The following is a 24,834-nucleotide window of genomic DNA, read 5'->3' as shown; positions in this document are numbered from 1 at the left end:
GTTAGAGAAAAAGAGACTTTTAACATACCTCGAAATCCCCTCAACCAAAGAAAACCCAAGAGGCACAGGCAGCGTTTGCACAGTTGGGATTTCCACTTGTTCCGGGATCCCGGGGCTGGAGCTCCCTGGGGCTGCTGCCACGGCCACCCCGTGGCTGGGGGTCCCTGTGCACAGGGGGTCCCACTGACACCACTGCTGCCGCTGGCCACTGCTGCTGCTCCTGGGCTGGGGCACAGCCGCGTCCCCAAGAGCTGAGCTCTCACCAGCACAGAGGGGGCTCTCGCTGCACTGGCCCCTGCAGCCATGCCACCAAAGCAAGGCAGGAAACTTTCAGCCACCCTTCCTGCTGCAGCCACAGCCACTCCTGGCTCCAGAGCCGCCATCAGCCCACAGGGATGCAAAATCCACCTGCCCGCTCTCAAGGCCTTGACAGCCTTGGCAACTGTGGCACCTGCATCTGGGCTGCTGCAGCGGCTGATGTTTAAGGCTTGCAGCCTCCAAAGGCTCCGGGCTCTGCTTCCCACCCTGCTCTGCACTGCCCTGGCTCCGCATTGCTCAAGAGACAAAAGCCAAGCCAGGGCATCCTCACCCTGCCCAAATTGCTGAATTGACTGCAGTCCTTAGGACCTTCTCCACTTTCAAAGAACCTCTTCCTTTGATCACTGATTCGGCAGATGTCTATGGCCTAGTGCAGCGGGCTGAAAATTCCATTTTCAAAGACATTTCTAACCCCAACTAGAGCATTTGCTTTCAGCATTCATTTCTCTTTTGTCCCACAGACAACACCCACGCTATATCATGCACACAAGGTCTCATACCACCCTTCCTGCATTTATAGTAGGCAATGCTAGAGCAGATGCCTCAGCAATGCTTCTCCAAACCTGCCTACGGAATGTTTCTGAACAGGCTAGGATCCGCCACCACTTCTACCATCAAAACATTCCTGCACCGCTCAGCATCTTTAAAATTACCCGAGATCAGGCAAGATTCATGGCAGCCACCTGCCCAAATTGTCAGCAACGTGCCTTTGCTTCTGTCAGAGCTGCACTCAATCCAAGAGGACTAAAGACTCTCCAGATCGGGCAATCACACATCACACACCAAGCCCCTTTTGGGAGACTAAAATACATCCCCGTCTCAATCCACACCGACAACGCTGCGGTTTCTGCCCCTGCCCATGCTGGTGAAAAATCAAAAGATGCTCTAAAACGTTACTTTTTAGCCTTTTCCACCTTCCTTGTTCCACAGGAAATTAAAACTGATCATGGTCCTGCTTATACCTTGCACTGATTCCAACCATTTTCTGACCAGTGGGCTACAAAACATGTCGCAGCCATACCACACTCTGCCACAGGACAGTCCATAGTCTAGAGGGCCCACTCTTCCATCCAAAGGATCCTTGATCAACAGAGACAGGGAGTCCACATATTATCTCCCATTGAGAGACTGGCCAAGGCCCTTGATGTGCTCAACTTTTTGAACAACTCCCCCAGTCATCAGGCATTTTATATTTAATTGGCAGCCCAATAAAAAGAAAAGCCACCTGTGTTGATCAAAGACCCTGAATCCAAACAAATTATGGGCCCTTTCCCATTCATTACTTGGGAGGGAGGATATGCTTGTGTCTCTACAGCAGCAGGCCCAAGACGGATCCCAGCAAAAAACATCAAACCCTTCTGCCAATGGCCAGGCAAACACCAGGGCCACCATCAGAAAAACAGAACAAAAGCCTAAGAGAGACAGCAGCAGCCTGGAAAAGAAGAAGAAGAAGGACAGCAGAAGATCTCCTAAGCAGTGTGGACCACACAGACCAACACCAAGAGAGCTCAGACACCACTAACTGCGATATACCGCTTAACAATTGGAAAAACTGTATTCTAGCCTTGATATTTGATTCTTCTCATAAGCTGACTTCAAACCCTTGCCTTACAGAAGAGAAAGTTTAGTGGGACCAGAATTTAAGCTTCACATTGCAATCTCCCTGTCTCTTTACTTTCAGGCCACCCAAGCCTCCACCCACTACTAAATTAGCTAAAGTCAAAGGATGCTGTCCTTTCTTGCCACTGCAGCAGGAAGCTGGATGCTCCTCACTATGCCACATGCCTTCAGCTGGCTGGTTCCACAGCCAAGCCACAATTTCTTGCCCATGGCCACGCTTGTCAACCTCTTCTCACATAAGGACTCAGTATACCAGAGCGGCCAGCTGCTCACAGATCAAATCAACAAGATCCAGACGAAAGACAACAACGACTGGCTCACTGGACTTTTGAAAGACTGGGGCATGAAAGGCTGGCTTTCACCTTTAGTTAAGACTGTTTTGTGGGCTTTGTTTCTGGTATTCATTGTCTTGGTTATTCTATCCATTTTTGCTCAATGCTTGCAAAAGTCCATGGCAGAAGCCTTCATTCCTGAAAACAAAAAGGGGGCAGTTGTGGAGGCCCAGGGGCCAGCAATTGAACTGTAATACCTTAGGGCAAAGGGGACCAAGGTGAAACAGAGAAACCCCTCTGAATGCAAGGCTCTCACCCATGGCCACTTGCAGCCTCTTGCAATCCGCAGGTTTTGTTGCTATCACCCACTTCAACTGCCATTTTTTCCTTAGATCTACTCTCCAGAGAATGTTCTCCTCTCTCTTCTCCCCTGCTGGTCCTGGCTTCACCCCTTCTCCCCCCTGAATGAAACCCTCAGACCCCAGCCTCATTTTCTCTCTGGCCCTGGACCCTCTTCATGGCAATGCACAGCGTTTGGAGTTCCACACAAAGACCCATCTCTGGCCTCATTCATCAGCACTTGAAGCAAGTGTGCTCCGGCCTCTGGGAGTGCAGGTCGCTCACACGGGCTCACTGTGGACACGCCGCAATCACACAGTCATTGAGTGCACCAGAGAACCTGGCCTCTAATAAAAGGCATGAATGCCACAGCCCACCCAACCCAATGCCTTGCATGTCTCTACTTTTTCTTTCTTCTCTCATCTCTCATGTCACTTTCCCCATTGCCTCGCTCTGGCAGCTTGGCTTCTCTCTCTCCTGGCTGCAGCTTCAGCCACATGTGTGACACTGCAGGAACAGCCTGACCCACAGGGAAGTGGGAGAGGACTCTTTGTCAGCAACTGAAGTGACAGAACAAGGGGGAATGGGACGAAACTACAAGAGCTGGAATCCATTCCATGATGGGAAGAAGTTCTTTCCTGTCAGGGTGCTTGTCCCTGACACAGGGACCAGCGCAGAGAGGCTGTGCATACCCCATGCCCACCAACATCCAAGGCCAGCTTGGACAGGGGCCGCAGCAACCTGCTGTGCTGGGAGGCTGCTCAGCTTGGAACCAGATGATCCTTAGGGTCCCTTCCAAGCCAAACCATTCAAGGATTTCATCATTCCACCATGCCCGCCTCCCAGTGTGGAGCGGCCCTGAAACTTCTGTGACATCACAGCTCCCACAGTGTTCCAGGTGGAACGTCCAGCACCTGGAAACCACCACAGCAGACACTCTGCCTGCTGCCAGCGCTCAGTTGGCGCTCGCTCTGCGCTCTGCCCGTCAGCACTCAGCTGTTGCTGCTGCTGCCTGGCCTTTTCCTGCTGCCTGCTCTGGAGCACCAATCCCAGCAGGATGAGCACTGCTGCGCCAGTGGAGGTACTGTGCCATTCCAGGGAGGGGGCAGCCTGCTTGAGCAGGCTGCAGCCACGTGGCAATGGATGGTGTGGGACAGGAACCCCACTGTGACATTGTGCTGTCTCTTTCAGACTTCCAGAGACACTGTGGTGGCGATGGAAGTGGACATGGTGCTGAATGAGGAAGAAATGATGGAGGTGGACGTGGAAGAGCAGGTTGAGGAGATGGAAGTAGATGTGGAGGATGACATCGAGGAGATGGAAGTGGACGAGAAGGATGAGGAGGAGCCCATGGTCCTTGGATGAAGATGGAGCCCCACAAGTAAGACAGGCAGATGCTCCCCATGCCCTGCCCACAGACACAGTGGCTGCCCTGGCGCCAGGCTGGGGCTGGGCTGGATGGCCCCGCTCAGGGACACGCTGCCCGCAGGGGGCCTGGATTGTGCTGCCACAAGCACCAGCCCTGGCCTGCCCTGCACTTGCCTGGGGCCACACCAGCCCTGCCAGCCCTGTCCCAGCTCCTGGGGCCCAGCTGGGCCCAGTGCTGGCAGCTGACTCCAGCTTTGCTTCTTTCTTCCTTCCAGGACTGCTGGAGATGACGGCCGTACATATTACACCTGTGTATATATGTTTGAAAAGTTAGAATATTTTTGTAAATATGTTCTTAGGTTAGTAGTTCTTTGTAAATATGTTTTGAAGATTGTTAGTCCATAGGATCCCATGCAAATATGTGCAGTAGATTGTTGTTGTTGTTGTTGTTATAAGGATTGTTGTAATGGAAGGTGTTCTGTAAATCCTCGTGTTTGCCGATGATCAGCAAATAAATAATGATACTTTATAAAACTTCACTTCTCCTTCTCATTCCTTTGGGCACTGTCAGAACCCCGGACCTCCCCCTGACCATCCTAAATGATCCCAGCCCCAGCCAGGGGGCTTTAAATCCCTGGCAGGGGGTTCGGAGACCCTGGCATGTAGCCAAAGACCTCTGTGCCTTTGAATTTAACCCATAAAGCATGTTACCACCTTTATGTCAAGAATTAAAAGTCACAACAATTTAGATAGTCTAGTAATAGTAATCACAAAGTGAACGGAAAACATTTAGAGCACTGTACACAGAGGTTTTGAACCTTGTACGAAAGAGTTTGGTATTATCTACATAGATAGAAAAATGTGGGCGTACCCTGTCCTTCCTCTTTCTTCTCCCTAGCATCCATATGAAAGACGATATTACCATTCACAAATTGGTTTCAAGTAGAAAGTCACTATCTAACTAAAGTAATAGGTATTAAAACATTCTTGCAAACATAGTATAGGCAGGTTTTAATATAAAAGATAACACCAACCCAAGAGGCAAAAAGAGTACCTTAAGCTGAGCTGCTGAACAAACCTCAGCAGGCCAGCAAAAAATGTTTTAGACAAAACATAAAAATCAACCTTAAGAGAGTGAACCACATACTTCACAACTCTTCCTTCGACAGCTAAGTTAGAGAAAAAGAGACTTTTAACATACCTCGAAATCCCCTCAACCAAAGAAAACCCAAGAGGCACAGGCAGCGTTTGCACAGTTGGGATTTCCACTTGTTCCGGGATCCCGGGGCTGGAGCTCCCTGGGGCTGCTGCCACGGCCACCCCGTGGCTGGGGGTCCCTGTGCACAGGGGGTCCCACTGACACCACTGCTGCCGCTGGCCACTGCTGCTGCTCCTGGGCTGGGGCACAGCCGCGTCCCCAAGAGCTGAGCTCTCACCAGCACAGAGGGGGCTCTCGCTGCACTGGCCCCTGCAGCCATGCCACCAAAGCAAGGCAGGAAACTTTCAGCCACCCTTCCTCCTGCAGCCACAGCCACTCCTGGCTCCAGAGCCGCCATCAGCCCACAGGGATGCAAAATCCACCTGCCCGCTCTCAAGGCCTTGACAGCCTTGGCAACTGTGGCACCTGCATCTGGGCTGCTGCAGCGGCTGATGTTTAAGGCTTGCAGCCTCCAAAGGCTCCGGGCTCTGCTTCCCACCCTGCTCTGCACTGCCCTGGCTCCGCATTGCTCAAGAGACAAAAGCCAAGCCAGGGCATCCTCACCCTGCCCAAATTGCTGAATTGACTGCAGTCCTTAGGACCTTCTCCACTTTCAAAGAACCTCTTCCTTTGATCACTGATTCGGCAGATGTCTATGGCCTAGTGCAGCGGGCTGAAAATTCCATTTTCAAAGACATTTCTAACCCCAACTAGAGCATTTGCTTTCAGCATTCATTTCTCTTTTGTCCCACAGACAACACCCACGCTATATCATGCACACAAGGTCTCATACCACCCTTCCTGCATTTATAGTAGGCAATGCTAGAGCAGATGCCTCAGCAATGCTTCTCCAAACCTGCCTACGGAATGTTTCTGAACAGGCTAGGATCCGCCACCACTTCTACCATCAAAACATTCCTGCACCGCTCAGCATCTTTAAAATTACCCAAGATCAGGCAAGATTCATGGCAGCCACCTGCCCAAATTGTCAGCAACGTGCCTTTGCTTCTGTCAGAGCTGCACTCAATCCAAGAGGACTAAAGACTCTCCAGATCGGGCAATCACACATCACACACCAAGCCCCTTTTGGGAGACTAAAATACATCCCCGTCTCAATCCACACCGACAACGCTGCGGTTTCTGCCCCTGCCCATGCTGGTGAAAAATCAAAAGATGCTCTAAAACGTTACTTTTTAGCCTTTTCCACCTTCCTTGTTCCACAGGAAATTAAAACTGATCATGGTCCTGCTTATACCTTGCACTGATTCCAACCATTTTCTGACCAGTGGGCTACAAAACATGTCGCAGCCATACCACACTCTGCCACAGGACAGTCCATAGTCTAGAGGGCCCACTCTTCCATCCAAAGGATCCTTGATCAACAGAGACAGGGAGTCCACATATTATCTCCCATTGAGAGACTGGCCAAGGCCCTTGATGTGCTCAACTTTTTGAACAACTCCCCCAGTCATCAGGCATTTTATATTTAATTGGCAGCCCAATAAAAAGAAAAGCCACCTGTGTTGATCAAAGACCCTGAATCCAAACAAATTATGGGCCCTTTCCCATTCATTACTTGGGAGGGAGGATATGCTTGTGTCTCTACAGCAGCAGGCCCAAGACGGATCCCAGCAAAAAACATCAAACCCTTCTGCCAATGGCCAGGCAAACACCAGGGCCACCATCAGAAAAACAGAACAAAAGCCTAAGAGAGACAGCAGCAGCCTGGAAAAGAAGAAGAAGAAGGACAGCAGAAGATCTCCTAAGCAGTGTGGACCACACAGACCAACACCAAGAGAGCTCAGACACCACTAACTGCGATATACCGCTTAACAATTGGAAAAACTGTATTCTAGCCTTGATATTTGATTCTTCTAATAAGCTGACTTCAAACCCTTGCCTTACAGAAGAGAAAGTTTAGTGGGACCAGAATTTAAGCTTCACATTGCAATCTCCCTGTCTCTTTACTTTCAGGCCACCCAAGCCTCCACCCACTAGTAAATTAGCTAAAGTCAAAGGATGCTGTCCTTTCTTGCCACTGCAGCAGGAAGCTGGATGCTCCTCACTATGCCACATGCCTTCAGCTGGCTGGTTCCACAGCCAAGCCACAATTTCTTGCCCATGGCCACGCTTGTCAACCTCTTCTCACATAAGGACTCAGTATACCAGAGCGGCCAGCTGCTCACAGATCAAATCAACAAGATCCAGACGAAAGACAACAACGACTGGCTCACTGGACTTTTGAAAGACTGGGGCATGAAAGGCTGGCTTTCACCTTTAGTTAAGACTGTTTTGTGGGCTTTGTTTCTGGTATTCATTGTCTTGGTTATTCTATCCATTTTTGCTCAATGCTTGCAAAAGTCCATGGCAGAAGCCTTCATTCCTGAAAACAAAAAGGGGGCAGTTGTGGAGGCCCAGGGGCCTGCCATTGAACTGTAATACCTTAGGGCAAAGGGGACCAAGGTGAAACAGAGAAACCCCTCTGAATGCAAGGCTCTCACCCATGGCCACTTGCAGCCTCTTGCAATCCGCAGGTTTTGTTGCTATCACCCACTTCAACTGCCATTTTTTCCTTAGATCTACTCTCCAGAGAATGTTCTCCTCTCTCTTCTCCCCTGCTGGTCCTGGCTTCACCCCTTCTCCCCCCTGAATGAAACCCTCAGACCCCAGCCTCATTTTCTCTCTGGCCCTGGACCCTCTTCATGGCAATGCACAGCGTTTGGAGTTCCACACAAAGACCCATCTCTGGCCTCATTCATCAGCACTTGAAGCAAGTGTGCTCCGGCCTCTGGGAGTGCAGCTCGCTCACACGGGCTCACTGTGGACACGCCGCAATCACACAGTCATTGAGTGCACCAGAGAACCTGGCCTCTAATAAAAGGCATGAATGCCACAGCCCACCCAACCCAATGCCTTGCATGTCTCTACTTTTTCCTTCTTCTCTCATCTCTCATGTCACTTTCCCCATTGCCTCGCTCTGGCAGCTTGGCTTCTCTCTCTCCTGCCTGCAGCTTCAGCCACATGTGTGACACTGCAGGAACAGCCTGACCCACAGGGAAGTGGGAGAGGACTCTTTGTCAGCAACTGAAGTGACAGAACAAGGGGGAATGGGACGAAACTACAAGAGCTGGAATCCATTCCATGATGGGAAGAAGTTCTTTCCTGTCAGGGTGCTTGTCCCTGACACAGGGACCAGCGCAGAGAGGCTGTGCATACCCCATGCCCACCAACATCCAAGGCCAGCTTGGACAGGGGCCGCAGCAACCTGCTGTGCTGGGAGGCTGCTCAGCTTGGAACCAGATGATCCTTAGGGTCCCTTCCAAGCCAAACCATTCAAGGATTTCATCATTCCACCATGCCCACCTCCCAGTGTGGAGCGGCCCTGAAACTTCTGTGACATCACAGCTCCCACAGTGTTCCAGGTGGAACGTCCAGCACCTGGAAACCACCACAGCAGACCCTCTGCCTGCTGCCAGCGCTCAGTTGGCGCTCGCTCTGCGCTCTGCCCGTCAGCACTCAGCTGTTGCTGCTGCTGCCTGGGCTTTTCCTGCTGCCTGCTCTGGAGCACCAATCCCAGCAGGATGAGCACTGCTGCGCCAGTGGAGGTACAGTGTCATTCCAGGGAGGGGGCAGCCTGCTTGAGCAGGCTGCAGCCACGTGGCAATGGATGGTGTGGGACAGGAACCCCACTGTGACATTGTGCTGTCTCTTGCAGACTTCCAGAGACACTGTGGTGGCGATGGAAGTGGACATGGTGCTGAATGAGGAAGAAATGATGGAGGTGGACGTGGAAGAGCAGGTTGAGGAGATGGAAGTAGATGTGGAGGATGACATCGAGGAGATGGAAGTGGACGAGAAGGATGAGGAGGAGCCCATGGTCCTTGGATGAAGATGGAGCCCCACAAGTAAGACAGGCAGATGCTCCCCATGCCCTGCCCACAGACACAGTGGCTGCCCTGGCGCCAGGCTGGGGCTGGGCTGGATGGCCCCGCTCAGGGACACGCTGCCCGCAGGGGGCCTGGATTGTGCTGCCACAAGCACCAGCCCTGGCCTGCCCTGCACTTGCCTGGGGCCACACCAGCCCTGCCAGCCCTGTCCCAGCTCCTGGGGCCCAGCTGGGCCCAGTGCTGGCAGCTGACTCCAGCTTTGCTTCTTTCTTCCTTCCAGGACTGCTGGAGATGACGGCCGTACATATTACACCTGTGTATATATGTTTGAAAAGTTAGAATATTTTTGTAAATATGTTCTTAGGTTAGTAGTTCTTTGTAAATATGTTTTGAAGATTGTTACTCCATAGGATCCCATGCAAATATGTGCAGTAGATTGTTGTTGTTGTTGTTGTTGTTATAAGGATTGTTGTAATGGAAGGTGTTCTGTAAATCCTCGTGTTTGCCGATGATCAGCAAATAAATAATGATACTTTATAAAACTTCACTTCTCCTTCTCATTCCTTTGGGCACTGTCAGAACCCCGGACCTCCCCCTGACCATCCTAAATGATCCCAGCCCCAGCCAGGGGGCTTTAAATCCCTGGCAGGGGGTTCGGAGACCCTGGCATGTAGCCAAAGACCTCTGTGCCTTTGAATTTAACCCATAAAGCATGTTACCACCTTTATGTCAAGAATTAGAAGTCACAACAATTTAGATAGTCTAGTAATAGTAATCACAAAGTGAACGGAAAACATTTAGAGCACTGTACACAGAGGTTTTGAACCTTGTACGAAAGAGTTTGGTATTATCTACATAGATAGAAAAATGTGGGCGTACCCTGTCCTTCCTCTTTCTTCTCCCTAGCATCCATATGAAAGACGATATTACCATTCACAAATTGGTTTCAAGTAGAAAGTCACTATCTAACTAAAGTAATAGGTATTAAAACATTCTTGCAAACATAGTATAGGCAGGTTTTAATATAAAAGATAACACCAACCCAAGAGGCAAAAAGAGTACCTTAAGCTGAGCTGCTGAACAAACCTCAGCAGGCCAGCAAAAAATGTTTTAGACAAAACATAAAAATCAACCTTAAGAGAGTGAACCACATACTTCACAACTCTTCCTTCGACAGCTAAGTTAGAGAAAAAGAGACTTTTAACATACCTCGAAATCCCCTCAACCAAAGAAAACCCAAGAGGCACAGGCAGCGTTTGCACAGTTGGGATTTCCACTTGTTCCGGGATCCCGGGGCTGGAGCTCCCTGGGGCTGCTGCCACGGCCACCCCGCGGCTGGGGGTCCCTGTGCACAGGGGGTCCCACTGACACCACTGCTGCCGCTGGCCACTGCTGCTGCTCCTGGGCTGGGGCACAGCCGCGTCCCCAAGAGCTGAGCTCTCACCAGCACAGAGGGGGCTCTCGCTGCACTGGCCCCTGCAGCCATGCCACCAAAGCAAGGCAGGAAACTTTCAGCCACCCTTCCTGCTGCAGCCACAGCCACTCCTGGCTCCAGAGCCGCCATCAGCCCACAGGGATGCAAAATCCACCTGCCCGCTCTCAAGGCCTTGACAGCCTTGGCAACTGTGGCACCTGCATCTGGGCTGCTGCAGCGGCTGATGTTTAAGGCTTGCAGCCTCCAAAGGCTCCGGGCTCTGCTTCCCACCCTGCTCTGCACTGCCCTGGCTCCGCATTGCTCAAGAGACAAAAGCCAAGCCAGGGCATCCTCACCCTGCCCAAATTGCTGAATTGACTGCAGTCCTTAGGACCTTCTCCACTTTCAAAGAACCTCTTCCTTTGATCACTGATTCGGCAGATGTCTATGGCCTAGTGCAGCGGGCTGAAAATTCCATTTTCAAAGACATTTCTAACCCCAACTAGAGCATTTGCTTTCAGCATTCATTTCTCTTTTGTCCCACAGACAACACCCACGCTATATCATGCACACAAGGTCTCATACCACCCTTCCTGCATTTATAGTAGGCAATGCTAGAGCAGATGCCTCAGCAATGCTTCTCCAAACCTGCCTACGGAATGTTTCTGAACAGGCTAGGATCCGCCACCACTTCTACCATCAAAACATTCCTGCACCGCTCAGCATCTTTAAAATTACCCAAGATCAGGCAAGATTCATGGCAGCCACCTGCCCAAATTGTCAGCAACGTGCCTTTGCTTCTGTCAGAGCTGCACTCAATCCAAGAGGACTAAAGACTCTCCAGATCGGGCAATCACACATCACACACCAAGCCCCTTTTGGGAGACTAAAATACATCCCCGTCTCAATCCACACCGACAACGCTGCGGTTTCTGCCCCTGCCCATGCTGGTGAAAAATCAAAAGATGCTCTAAAACGTTACTTTTTAGCCTTTTCCACCTTCCTTGTTCCACAGGAAATTAAAACTGATCATGGTCCTGCTTATACCTTGCACTGATTCCAACCATTTTCTGACCAGTGGGCTACAAAACATGTCGCAGCCATACCACACTCTGCCACAGGACAGTCCATAGTCTAGAGGGCCCACTCTTCCATCCAAAGGATCCTTGATCAACAGAGACAGGGAGTCCACATATTATCTCCCATTGAGAGACTGGCCAAGGCCCTTGATGTGCTCAACTTTTTGAACAACTCCCCCAGTCATCAGGCATTTTATATTTAATTGGCAGCCCAATAAAAAGAAAAGCCACCTGTGTTGATCAAAGACCCTGAATCCAAACAAATTATGGGCCCTTTCCCATTCATTACTTGGGAGGGAGGATATGCTTGTGTCTCTACAGCAGCAGGCCCAAGACGGATCCCAGCAAAAAACATCAAACCCTTCTGCCAATGGCCAGGCAAACACCAGGGCCACCATCAGAAAAACAGAACAAAAGCCTAAGAGAGACAGCAGCAGCCTGGAAAAGAAGAAGAAGAAGGACAGCAGAAGATCTCCTAAGCAGTGTGGACCACACAGACCAACACCAAGAGAGCTCAGACACCACTAACTGCGATATACCGCTTAACAATTGGAAAAACTGTATTCTAGCCTTGATATTTGATTCTTCTCATAAGCTGACTTCAAACCCTTGCCTTACAGAAGAGAAAGTTTAGTGGGACCAGAATTTAAGCTTCACATTGCAATCTCCCTATCTCTTTACTTTCAGGCCACCCAAGCCTCCACCCACTACTAAATTAGCTAAAGTCAAAGGATGCTGTCCTTTCTTGCCACTGCAGCAGGAAGCTGGATGCTCCTCACTATGCCACATGCCTTCAGCTGGCTGGTTCCACAGCCAAGCCACAATTTCTTGCCCATGGCCACGCTTGTCAACCTCTTCTCACATAAGGACTCAGTATACCAGAGCGGCCAGCTGCTCACAGATCAAATCAACAAGATCCAGACGAAAGACAACAACGACTGGCTCACTGGACTTTTGAAAGACTGGGGCATGAAAGGCTGGCTTTCACCTTTAGTTAAGACTGTTTTGTGGGCTTTGTTTCTGGTATTCATTGTCTTGGTTATTCTATCCAGTTTTGCTCAAAGCATGCAAAAGTCCATGGCAGAAGCCTTCATTCCTGAAAACAAAAAGGGGGCAGTTGTGGAGGCCCAGGGGCCTGCCATTGAACTGTAATACCTTAGGGCAAAGGGGACCAAGGTGAAACAGAGAAACCCCTCTGAATGCAAGGCTCTCACCCATGGCCACTTGCAGCCTCTTGCAATCCGCAGGTTTTGTTGCTATCACCCACTTCAACTGCCATTTTTTCCTTAGATCTACTCTCCAGAGAATGTTCTCCTCTCTCTTCTCCCCTGCTGGTCCTGGCTTCACCCCTTCTCCCCCCTGAATGAAACCCTCAGACCCCAGCCTCATTTTCTCTCTGGCCCTGGACCCTCTTCATGGCAATGCACAGCGTTTGGAGTTCCACACAAAGACCCATCTCTGGCCTCATTCATCAGCACTTGAAGCAAGTGTGCTCCGGCCTCTGGGAGTGCAGGTCGCTCACACGGGCTCACTGTGGACACGCCGCAATCACACAGTCATTGAGTGCACCAGAGAACCTGGCCTCTAATAAAAGGCATGAATGCCACAGCCCACCCAACCCAATGCCTTGCATGTCTCTACTTTTTCTTTCTTCTCTCATCTCTCATGTCACTTTCCCCATTGCCTCGCTCTGGCAGCTTGGCTTCTCTCTCTCCTGCCTGCAGCTTCAGCCACATGTGTGACCCTGCAGGAACAGCCTGACCCACAGGGAAGTGGGAGAGGACTCTTTGTCAGCAACTGAAGTGACAGAACAAGGGGGAATGGGACGAAACTACAAGAGCTGGAATCCATTCCATGATGGGAAGAAGTTCTTTCCTGTCAGGGTGCTTGTCCCTGACACAGGGACCAGCGCAGAGAGGCTGTGCATACCCCATGCCCACCAACATCCAAGGCCAGCTTGGACAGGGGCCGCAGCAACCTGCTGTGCTGGGAGGCTGCTCAGCTTGGAACCAGATGATCCTTAGGGTCCCTTCCAAGCCAAACCATTCAAGGATTTCATCATTCCACCATGCCCACCTCCCAGTGTGGAGCGGCCCTGAAAGTTCTGTGACATCACAGCTCCCACAGTGTTCCAGGTGGAACGTCCAGCACCTGGAAACCACCACAGCAGACACTCTGCCTGCTGCCAGCGCTCAGTTGGCGCTCGCTCTGCGCTCTGCCCGTCAGCACTCAGCTGTTGCTGCTGCTGCCTGGCCTTTTCCTGCTGCCTGCTCTGGAGCACCAATCCCAGCAGGATGAGCACTGCTGCGCCAGTGGAGGTACTGTGCCATTCCAGGGAGGGGGCAGCCTGCTTGAGCAGGCTGCAGCCACGTGGCAATGGATGGTGTGGGACAGGAACCCCACTGTGACATTGTGCTGTCTCTTGCAGACTTCCAGAGACACTGTGGTGGCGATGGAAGTAGACATGGTGCTGAATGAGGAAGAAATGATGGAGGTGGACGTGGAAGAGCAGGTTGAGGAGATGGAAGTAGATGTGGAGGATGACATCGAGGAGATGGAAGTGGACGAGAAGGATGAGGAGGAGCCCATGGTCCTTGGATGAAGATGGAGCCCCACAAGTAAGACAGGCAGATGCTCCCCATGCCCTGCCCACAGACACAGTGGCTGCCCTGGCGCCAGGCTGGGGCTGGGCTGGATGGCCCCGCTCAGGGACACGCTGCCCGCAGGGGGCCTGGATTGTGCTGCCACAAGCACCAGCCCTGGCCTGCCCTGCACTTGCCTGGGGCCACACCAGCCCTGCCAGCCCTGTCCCAGCTCCTGGGGCCCAGCTGGGCCCAGTGCTGGCAGCTGACTCCGGCTTTGCTTCTTTCTTCCTTCCAGGACTGCTGGAGATGACGGCCGTACATATTACACCTGTGTATATATGTTTGAAAAGTTAGAATATTTTTGTAAATATGTTCTTTGGTTAGTAGTTCTTTGTAAATATGTTTTGAAGATTGTTAGTCCATAGGATCCCATGCAAATATGTGCAGTAGATTGTTGTTGTTGTTGTTATAAGGATTGTTGTAATGGAAGGTGTTCTGTAAATCCTCGTGTTTGCCGATGATCAGCAAATAAATAATGATACTTTATAAAACTTCACTTCTCCTTCTCATTCCTTTGGGCACTGTCAGAACCCCGGACCTCCCCCTCACCATCCTAAATGATCCCAGCCCCAGCCAGGGGGCTTTAAATCCCTGGCAGGGGGTTCGGAGACCCTGGCATGTAGCCAAAGACCTCTGTGCCTTTGAATTTAACCCATAAAGCATGTTACCACCTTTATGTCAAGAATTAAAAGTCACAACAATTTAGATAGTCTAGTAATAGTAATCACAAAGTGAACACAAAACATTTAGAGCACTGTACACAGAGGTTTTGAACCTTGTACGAAAGAGTTTGGTATTATCTACATAGATAGAAAAATGTGGGCGTACCCTGTCCTTCCTCTTTCTTCTCCCTAGCATCCATATGAAAGACGATATTACCATTCACAAATTGGTTTCAAGTAGAAAGTCACTATCTAACTAAAGTAATAGGTATTAAAACATTCTTGCAAACATAGTATAGGCAGGTTTTAATATAAAAGATAACACCAACCCAAGAGGCAAAAAGAGTACCTTAAGCTGAGCTGCTGAACAAACCTCAGCAGGCCAGCAAAAAATGTTTTAGACAAAACATAAAAATCAACCTTAAGAGAGTGAACCACATACTTCACAACTCTTCCTTCGACAGCTAAGTTAGAGAAAAAGAGACTTTTAACATACCTCGAAATCCCCTCAACCAAAGAAAACCCAAGAGGCACAGGCAGCGTTTGCACAGTTGGGATTTCCACTTGTTCCGGGATCCCGGGGCTGGAGCTCCCTGGGGCTGCTGCCACGGCCACCCCGTGGCTGGGGGTCCCTGTGCACAGGGGGTCCCACTGACACCACTGCTGCCGCTGGCCACTGCTGCTGCTCCTGGGCTGGGGCACAGCCGCGTCCCCAAGAGCTGAGCTCTCACCAGCACAGAGGGGGCTCTCGCTGCACTGGCCCCTGCAGCCATGCCACCAAAGCAAGGCAGGAAACTTTCAGCCACCCTTCCTGCTGCAGCCACAGACACTCCTGGCTCCAGAGCCGCCATCAGCCCACAGGGATGCAAAATCCACCTGCCCGCTCTCAAGGCCTTGACAGCCTTGGCAACTGTGGCACCTGCATCTGGGCTGCTGCAGCGGCTGATGTTTAAGGCTTGCAGCCTCCAAAGGCTCCGGGCTCTGCTTCCCACCCTGCTCTGCACTGCCCTGGCTCCGCATTGCTCAAGAGACAAAAGCCAAGCCAGGGCATCCTCACCCTGCCCAAATTGCTGAATTGACTGCAGTCCTTAGGACCTTCTCCACTTTCAAAGAACCTCTTCCTTTGATCACTGATTCGGCAGATGTCTATGGCCTAGTGCAGCGGGCTGAAAATTCCATTTTCAAAGACATTTCTAACCCCAACTAGAGCATTTGCTTTCAGCATTCATTTCTCTTTTGTCCCACAGACAACACCCACGCTATATCATGCACACAAGGTCTCATACCACCCTTCCTGCATTTATAGTAGGCAATGCTAGAGCAGATGCCTCAGCAATGCTTCTCCAAACCTGCCTACGGAATGTTTCTGAACAGGCTAGGATCCGCCACCACTTCTACCATCAAAACATTCCTGCACCGCTCAGCATCTTTAAAATTACCCAAGATCAGGCAAGATTCATGGCAGCCACCTGCCCAAATTGTCAGCAACGTGCCTTTGCTTCTGTCAGAGCTGCACTCAATCCAAGAGGACTAAAGACTCTCCAGATCGGGCAATCACACATCACACACCAAGCCCCTTTTGGGAGACTAAAATACATCCCCGTCTCAATCCACACCGACAACGCTGCGGTTTCTGCCCCTGCCCATGCTGGTGAAAAATCAAAAGATGCTCTAAAACGTTACTTTTTAGCCTTTTCCACCTTCCTTGTTCCACAGGAAATTAAAACTGATCATGGTCCTGCTTATACCTTGCACTGATTCCAACCGTTTTCTGACCAGTGGGCTACAAAACATGTCGCAGCCATACCACACTCTGCCACAGGACAGTCCATAGTCTAGAGGGCCCACTCTTCCATCCAAAGGATCCTTGATCAACAGAGACAGGGAGTCCACATATTATCTCCCATTGAGAGACTGGCCAAGGCCCTTGATGTGCTCAACTTTTTGAACAACTCCCCCAGTCATCAGGCATTTTATATTTAATTGGCAGCCCAATAAAAAGAAAAGCCACCTGTGTTGATCAAAGACCCTGAATCCAAACAAATTATGGGCCCTTTCCCATTCATTACTTGGGAGGGAGGATATGCTTGTGTCTCTACAGCAGCAGGCCCAAGACGGATCCCAGCAAAAAACATCAAACCCTTCTGCCAATGGCCAGGCAAACACCAGGGCCACCATCAGAAAAACAGAACAAAAGCCTAAGAGAGACAGCAGCAGCCTGGAAAAGAAGAAGAAGAAGGACAGCAGAAGATCTCCTAAGCAGTGTGGACCACACAGACCAACACCAAGAGAGCTCAGACACCACTAACTGCGATATACCGCTTAACAATTGGAAAAACTGTATTCTAGCCTTGATATTTGATTCTTCTAATAAGCTGACTTCAAACCCTTGCCTTACAGAAGAGAAAGTTTAGTGGGACCAGAATTTAAGCTTCACATTGCAATCTCCCTATCTCTTTACTTTCAGGCCACCCAAGCCTCCACCCACTAGTAAATTAGCTAAAGTCAAAGGATGCTGTCCTTTCTTGCCACTGCAGCAGGAAGCTGGATGCTCCTCACTATGCCACATGCCTTCAGCTGGCTGGTTCCACAGCCAAGCCACAATTTCTTGCCCATGGCCACGCTTGTCAACCTCTTCTCACATAAGGACTCAGTATACCAGAGCGGCCAGCTGCTCACAGATCAAATCAACAAGATCCAGACGAAAGACAACAACGACTGGCTCACTGGACTTTTGAAAGACTGGGGCATGAAAGGCTGGCTTTCACCTTTAGTTAAGACTGTTTTGTGGGCTTTGTTTCTGGTATTCATTGTCTTGGTTATTCTATCCAGTTTTGCTCAAAGCATGCAAAAGTCCATGGCAGAAGCCTTCATTCCTGAAAACAAAAAGGGGGCAGTTGTGGAGGCCCAGGGGCCTGCCATTGAACTGTAATACCTTAGGGCAAAGGGGACCAAGGTGAAACAGAGAAACCCCTCTGAATGCAAGGCTCTCACCCATGGCCACTTGCAGCCTCTTGCAATCCGCAGGTTTTGTTGCTATCACCCACTTCAACTGCCATTTTTTCCTTAGATCTACTCTCCAGAGAATGTTCTCCTCTCTCTTCTCCCCTGCTGGTCCTGGCTTCACCCCTTCTCCCCCCTGAATGAAACCCTCAGACCCCAGCCTCATTTTCTCTCTGGCCCTGGACCCTCTTCATGGCAATGCACAGCATTTGGAGTTCCACACAAAGACCCGTCTCTGGCCTCATTCATCAGCACTTGAAGCAAGTGTGCTCCGGCCCCTGGGAGTGCAGGTCGCTCACACGGGCTCACTGTGGACACGCCGCAATCACACAGTCATTGAGTGCACCAGAGAACCTGGCCTCTAATAAAAGGCATGAATGCCACAGCCCACCCAACCCAATGCCTTGCATGTCTCTACTTTTTCTTTCTTCTCTCATCTCTCATGTCACTTTCCCCATTGCCTCGCTCTGGCAGCTTGGCTTCTCTCTCTCCTGGCTGCAGCTTCAGCCACATGTGTGACACTGCAGGAACAGCCTGACCCACAGGGAAGTGGGAGAGGACTCTTTGTCAGCAACTGAAGTGACAGAACAAGGGGGAATGGGACGAAACTACAAGAGCTGGAATCCATTCCATGATGGGAAGAAGTTCTTTCCTGTCAGGGTGCTTGTCCCTGACACAGGGACCAGCGCAGAGAGGCTGTGCATACCCCATGCCCACCAACATCCAAGGCCAGCTTGGACAGGGGCCGCAGCAACCTGCTGTGCTGGGAGGCTGCTCAGCTTGGAACCAGATGATCCTTAGGGTCCCTTCCAAGCCAAACCATTCAAGGATTTCATCATTCCACCATGCCCGCCTCCCAGTGTGGAGCGGCCCTGAAAGTTCTGTGACATCACAGCTCCCACAGTGTTCCAGGTGGAACGTCCAGCACCTGGAAACCACCACAGCAGACACTCTGCCTGCTGCCAGCGCTCAGTTGGCGCTCGCTCTGCGCTCTGCCCGTCAGCACTCAGCTGTTGCTGCTGCTGCCTGGCCTTTTCCTGCTGCCTGCTCTGGAGCACCAATCCCAGCAGGATGAGCACTGCTGCGCCAGTGGAGGTACTGTGCCATTCCAGGGAGGGGGCAGCCTGCTTGAGCAGGCTGCAGCCACGTGGCAATGGATGGTGTGGGACAGGAACCCCACTGTGACATTGTGCTGTCTCTTGCAGACTTCCAGAGACACTGTGGTGGCGATGGAAGTGGACATGGTGCTGAATGAGGAAGAAATGATGGAGGTGGACGTGGAAGAGCAGGTTGAGGAGATGGAAGTAGATGTGGAGGATGACATCGAGGAGATGGAAGTGGACGAGAAGGATGAGGAGGAGCCCATGGTCCTTGGATGAAGATGGAGCCCCACAAGTAAGACAGGCAGATGCTCCCCATGCCCTGCCCACAGACACAGTGGCTGCCCTGGCGCCAGGCTGGGGCTGGGCTGGATGGCCCCGCTCAGGGACACGCTGCCCGCAGGGGGCCTGGATTGTGCTGCCACAAGCACCAGCCCTGGCCTGCCCTGCACTTGCCTGGGGCCACACCAGCCCTGCCAGCCCTGTCCCAGCTCCTGGGGCCCAGCTGGGCCCAGTGCTGGCAGCTGACTCCAGCTTTGCTTCTTTCTTCCTTCCAGGACTGCTGGAGATGATGGCTGTAGATATTCCGGCAGTGTAGATGTGTTTGAAAAGTTAGATTTTTTATTGTAAATATGTTCTTTGGTTAGTAGTTCTTTGTAAATATGTTTTGAAGATTGTTAGTCCATAGGATCCCATGCAAATATGTGCAGTAGATTGTTGTTGTTGTTGTTATAAGGATTGTTGTAATGGAAGGTGTTCTGTAAATCCTCGTGTTTGCCGATGATCAGCAAATAAATAATGATACTTTATAAAACTTCACTTCTCCTTCTCATTCCTTTGGGCACTGTCAGAACCCCGGACCTCCCCCTCACCATCCTAAATGATCCCAGCCCCAGCCAGGGGGCTTTAAATCCCTGGCAGGGGGTTCGGAGACCCTGGCATGTAGCCAAAGACCTCTGTGCCTTTGAATTTAACCCATAAAGCATGTTACCACCTTTATGTCAAGAATTAAAAGTCACAACAATTTAGATAGTCTAGTAATAGTAATCACAAAGTGAACACAAAACATTTAGAGCACTGTACACAGAGGTTTTGAACCTTGTACGAAAGAGTTTGGTATTATCTACATAGATAGAAAAATGTGGGCGTACGCTGTCCTTCCTCTTTCTTCTCCCTAGCATCCATATGAAAGACGATATTACCATTCACAAATTGGTTTCAAGTACAAAGTCACTATCTAACTAAAGTAATAGGTATTAAAACATTCTTGCAAACATAGTATAGCCAGGTTTTAATATAAAAGATAACACCAACCCAAGAGGCAAAAAGAGTACCTTAAGCTGAGCTGCTGAACAAACCTCAGCAGGCCAGCAAAAAATGTTTTAGACAAAACATAAAAATCAACCTTAAGAGAGTGAAGCACATACTTCACAACTCTTCCTTCGACAGCTAAGTTAGAGAAAAAGAGACTTTTAACATACCTCGAAATCCCCTCAACCAAAGAAAACCCAAGAGGCACAGGCAGCGTTTGCACAGTTGGGATTTCCACTTGTTCCGGGATCCCGGGGCTGGAGCTCCCTGGGGCTGCTGCCACGGCCACCCCGCGGCTGGGGCTCCCTGTGCACAGGGGGTCCCACTGACACCACTGCTGCCGCTGGCCACTGCTGCTGCTCCTGGGCTGGGGCACAGCCGCGTCCCCAAGAGCTGAGCTCTCACCAGCACAGAGGGGGCTCTCGCTGCACTGGCCCCTGCAGCCATGCCACCAAAGCAAGGCAGGAAACTTTCAGCCACCCTTCCTGCTGCAGCCACAGCCACTCCTGGCTCCAGAGCCGCCATCAGCCCACAGGGATGCAAAATCCACCTGCCCGCTCTCAAGGCCTTGACAGCCTTGGCAACTGTGGCACCTGCATCTGGGCTGCTGCAGCGGCTGATGTTTAAGGCTTGCAGCCTCCAAAGGCTCCGGGCTCTGCTTCCCACCCTGCTCTGCACTGCCCTGGCTCCGCATTGCTCAAGAGACAAAAGCCAAGCCAGGGCATCCTCACCCTGCCCAAATTGCTGAATTGACTGCAGTCCTTAGGACCTTCTCCACTTTCAAAGAACCTCTTCCTTTGATCACTGATTCGGCAGATGTCTATGGCCTAGTGCAGCGGGCTGAAAATTCCATTTTCAAAGACATTTCTAACCCCAACTAGAGCATTTGCTTTCAGCATTCATTTCTCTTTTGTCCCACAGACAACACCCACGCTATATCATGCACACAAGGTCTCATACCACCCTTCCTGCATTTATAGTAGGCAATGCTAGAGCAGATGCCTCAGCAATGCTTCTCCAAACCTGCCTACGGAATGTTTCTGAACAGGCTAGGATCCGCCACCACTTCTACCATCAAAACATTCCTGCACCGCTCAGCATCTTTAAAATTACCCAAGATCAGGCAAGATTCATGGCAGCCACCTGCCCAAATTGTCAGCAACGTGCCTTTGCTTCTGTCAGAGCTGCACTCAATCCAAGAGGACTAAAGACTCTCCAGATCGGGCAATCACACATCACACACCAAGCCCCTTTTGGGAGACTAAAATACATCCCCGTCTCAATCCACACCGACAACGCTGCGGTTTCTGCCCCTGCCCATGCTGGTGAAAAATCAAAAGATGCTCTAAAACGTTACTTTTTAGCCTTTTCCACCTTCCTTGTTCCACAGGAAATTAAAACTGATCATGGTCCTGCTTATACCTTGCACTGATTCCAACCATTTTCTGACCAGTGGGCTACAAAACATGTCGCAGCCATACCACACTCTGCCACAGGACAGTCCATAGTCTAGAGGGCCCACTCTTCCATCCAAAGGATCCTTGATCAACAGAGACAGGGAGTCCACATATTATCTCCCATTGAGAGACTGGCCAAGGCCCTTGATGTGCTCAACTTTTTGAACAACTCCCCCAGTCATCAGGCATTTTATATTTAATTGGCAGCCCAATAAAAAGAAAAGCCACCTGTGTTGATCAAAGACCCTGAATCCAAACAAATTATGGGCCCTTTCCCATTCATTACTTGGGAGGGAGGATATGCTTGTGTCTCTACAGCAGCAGGCCCAAGACGGATCCCAGCAAAAAACATCAAACCCTTCTGCCAATGGCCAGGCAAACACCAGGGCCACCATCAGAAAAACAGAACAAAAGCCTAAGAGAGACAGCAGCAGCCTGGAAAAGAAGAAGAAGAAGGACAGCAGAAGATCTCCTAAGCAGTGTGGACCACACAGACCAACACCAAGAGAGCTCAGACACCACTAACTGCGATATACCGCTTAACAATTGGAAAAACTGTATTCTAGCCTTGATATTTGATTCTTCTAATAAGCTGACTTCAAACCCTTGCCTTACAGAAGAGAAAGTTTAGTGGGACCAGAATTTAAGCTTCACATTGCAATCTCCCTATCTCTTTACTTTCAGGCCACCCAAGCCTCCACCCACTACTAAATTAGCTAAAGTCAAAGGATGCTGTCCTTTCTTGCCACTGCAGCAGGAAGCTGGATGCTCCTCACTATGCCACATGCCTTCAGCTGGCTGGTTCCACAGCCAAGCCACAATTTCTTGCCCATGGCCACGCTTGTCAACCTCTTCTCACATAAGGACTCAGTATACCAGAGCGGCCAGCTGCTCACAGATCAAATCAACAAGATCCAGACGAAAGACAACAACGACTGGCTCACTGGACTTTTGAAAGACTGGGGCATGAAAGGCTGGCTTTCACCTTTAGTTAAGACTGTTTTGTGGGCTTTGTTTCTGGTATTCATTGTCTTGGTTATTCTATCCAGTTTTGCTCAAAGCATGCAAAAGTCCATGGCAGAAGCCTTCATTCCTGAAAACAAAAAGGGGGCACTTGTGGAGGCCCAGGGGCCTGCCATTGAACTGTAATACCTTAGGGCAAAGGGGACCAAGGTGAAACAGAGAAACCCCTCTGAATGCAAGGCTCTCACCCATGGCCACTTGCAGCCTCTTGCAATCCGCAGGTTTTGTTGCTATCACCCACTTCAACTGCCATTTTTTCCTTAGATCTACTCTCCAGAGAATGTTCTCCTCTCTCTTCTCCCCTGCTGGTCCTGGCTTCACCCCTTCTCCCCCCTGAATGAAACCCTCAGACCCCAGCCTCATTTTCTCTCTGGCCCTGGACCCTCTTCATGGCAATGCACAGCGTTTGGAGTTCCACACAAAGACCCATCTCTGGCCTCATTCATCAGCACTTGAAGCAAGTGTGCTCCAGCCCCTGGGAGTGCAGGTCGCTCACACGGGCTCACTGTGGACACGCCGCAATCACACAGTCATTGAGTGCACCAGAGAACCTGGCCTCTAATAAAAGGCATGAATGCCACAGCCCACCCAACCCAATGCCTTGCATGTCTCTACTTTTTCTTTCTTCTCTCATCTCTCATGTCACTTTCCCCATTGCCTCGCTCTGGCAGCTTGGCTTCTCTCTCTCCTGCCTGCAGCTTCAGCCACATGTGTGACCCTGCAGGAACAGCCTGACCCACAGGGAAGTGCGAGAGGACTCTTTGTCAGCAACTGAAGTGACAGAACAAGGGGGAATGGGACGAAACTACAAGAGCTGGAATCCATTCCATGATGGGAAGAAGTTCTTTCCTGTCAGGGTGCTTGTCCCTGACACAGGGACCAGCGCAGAGAGGCTGTGCATACCCCATGCCCACCAACATCCAAGGCCAGCTTGGACAGGGGCCGCAGCAACCTGCTGTGCTGGGAGGCTGCTCAGCTTGGAACCAGATGATCCTTAGGGTCCCTTCCAAGCCAAACCATTCAAGGATTTCATCATTCCACCATGCCCGCCTCCCAGTGTGGAGCGGCCCTGAAACTTCTGTGACATCACAGCTCCCACAGTGTTCCAGGTGGAACGTCCAGCACCTGGAAACCACCACAGCAGACACTCTGCCTGCTGCCAGCGCTCAGTTGGCGCTCGCTCTGCGCTCTGCCCGTCAGCACTCAGCTGTTGCTGCTGCTGCCTGGCCTTTTCCTGCTGCCTGCTCTGGAGCACCAACCCCAGCAGGATGAGCACTGCTGCGCCAGTGGAGGTACTGTGCCATTCCAGGGAGGAGGCAGCCTGCTTGAGCAGGCTGCAGCCACGTGGCAATGGATGGTGTGGGACAGGAACCCCACTGTGACATTGTGCTGTCTCTTGCAGACTTCCAGAGACACTGTGGTGGCGATGGAAGTGGACATGGTGCTGAATGAGGAAGAAATGATGGAGGTGGACGTGGAAGAGCAGGTTGAGGAGATGGAAGTAGATGTGGAGGATGACATCGAGGAGATGGAAGTGGACGAGAAGGATGAGGAGGAGCCCATGGTCCTTGGATGAAGATGGAGCCCCACAAGTAAGACAGGCAGATGCTCCCCATGCCCTGCCCACAGACACAGTGGCTGCCCTGGCGCCAGGCTGTGGCTGGGCTGGATGGCCCCGCTCAGGGACACGCTGCCCGCAGGGGGCCTGGATTGTGCTGCCACAAGCACCAGCCCTGGCCTGCCCTGCACTTGCCTGGGGCCACACCAGCCCTGCCAGCCCTGTCCCAGCTCCTGGGGCCCAGCTGGGCCCAGTGCTGGCAGCTGACTCCAGCTTTGCTTCTTTCTTCCTTCCAGGACTGCTGGAGATGACGGCCGTACATATTACACCTGTGTATATATGTTTGAAAAGTTAGAATATTTTTGTAAATATGTTCTTTGGTTAGTAGTTCTTTGTAAATATGTTTTGAAGATTGTTAGTCCATAGGATCCCATGCAAATATGTGCAGTAGATTGTTGTTGTTGTTGTTATAAGGATTGTTGTAATGGAAGGTGTTCTGTAAATCCTCGTGTTTGCCGATGATCAGCAAATAAATAATGATACTTTATAAAACTTCACTTCTCCTTCTCATTCCTTTGGG

The 24,834-nt window shown here is 50.8% G+C and overlaps 3 long non-coding RNA genes across 3 annotated transcripts; all 3 read left to right on the top strand.

Moving 5' to 3' along the window:
* The first annotated feature begins 3,503 nt into the window (after nt 1-3,503).
* Nucleotides 3,504-4,336, top strand: LOC135299884 (uncharacterized). The gene is made up of 3 exons (XR_010361728.1): nt 3,504-3,630; nt 3,741-3,930; nt 4,193-4,336. It is a non-coding gene; the product is annotated as an uncharacterized LOC135299884 (long non-coding RNA).
* A 14,437-nt stretch (nt 4,337-18,773) lies between these two features.
* LOC135299883 (uncharacterized) lies at nt 18,774-19,587 on the top strand. Its single transcript, XR_010361727.1, has 3 exons — nt 18,774-18,900; nt 19,011-19,200; nt 19,463-19,587. It is a non-coding gene; the product is annotated as an uncharacterized LOC135299883 (long non-coding RNA).
* Nucleotides 19,588-23,861: 4,274 nt separating this feature from the next.
* On the top strand, nt 23,862-24,661 carry LOC135299882 (uncharacterized). The gene is made up of 3 exons (XR_010361726.1): nt 23,862-23,988; nt 24,099-24,288; nt 24,551-24,661. It is a non-coding gene; the product is annotated as an uncharacterized LOC135299882 (long non-coding RNA).
* Nucleotides 24,662-24,834: the final 173 nt, after the last annotated feature.

Source organism: Passer domesticus, chromosome 4 (genome assembly GCF_036417665.1).
Source record: "Passer domesticus isolate bPasDom1 chromosome 4, bPasDom1.hap1, whole genome shotgun sequence".
NCBI lineage: Eukaryota > Metazoa > Chordata > Aves > Passeriformes > Passeridae > Passer > Passer domesticus.
Note: the sequence above shows the minus strand (reverse complement) of the source record. Positions and strands in the feature narration are given on the sequence as shown.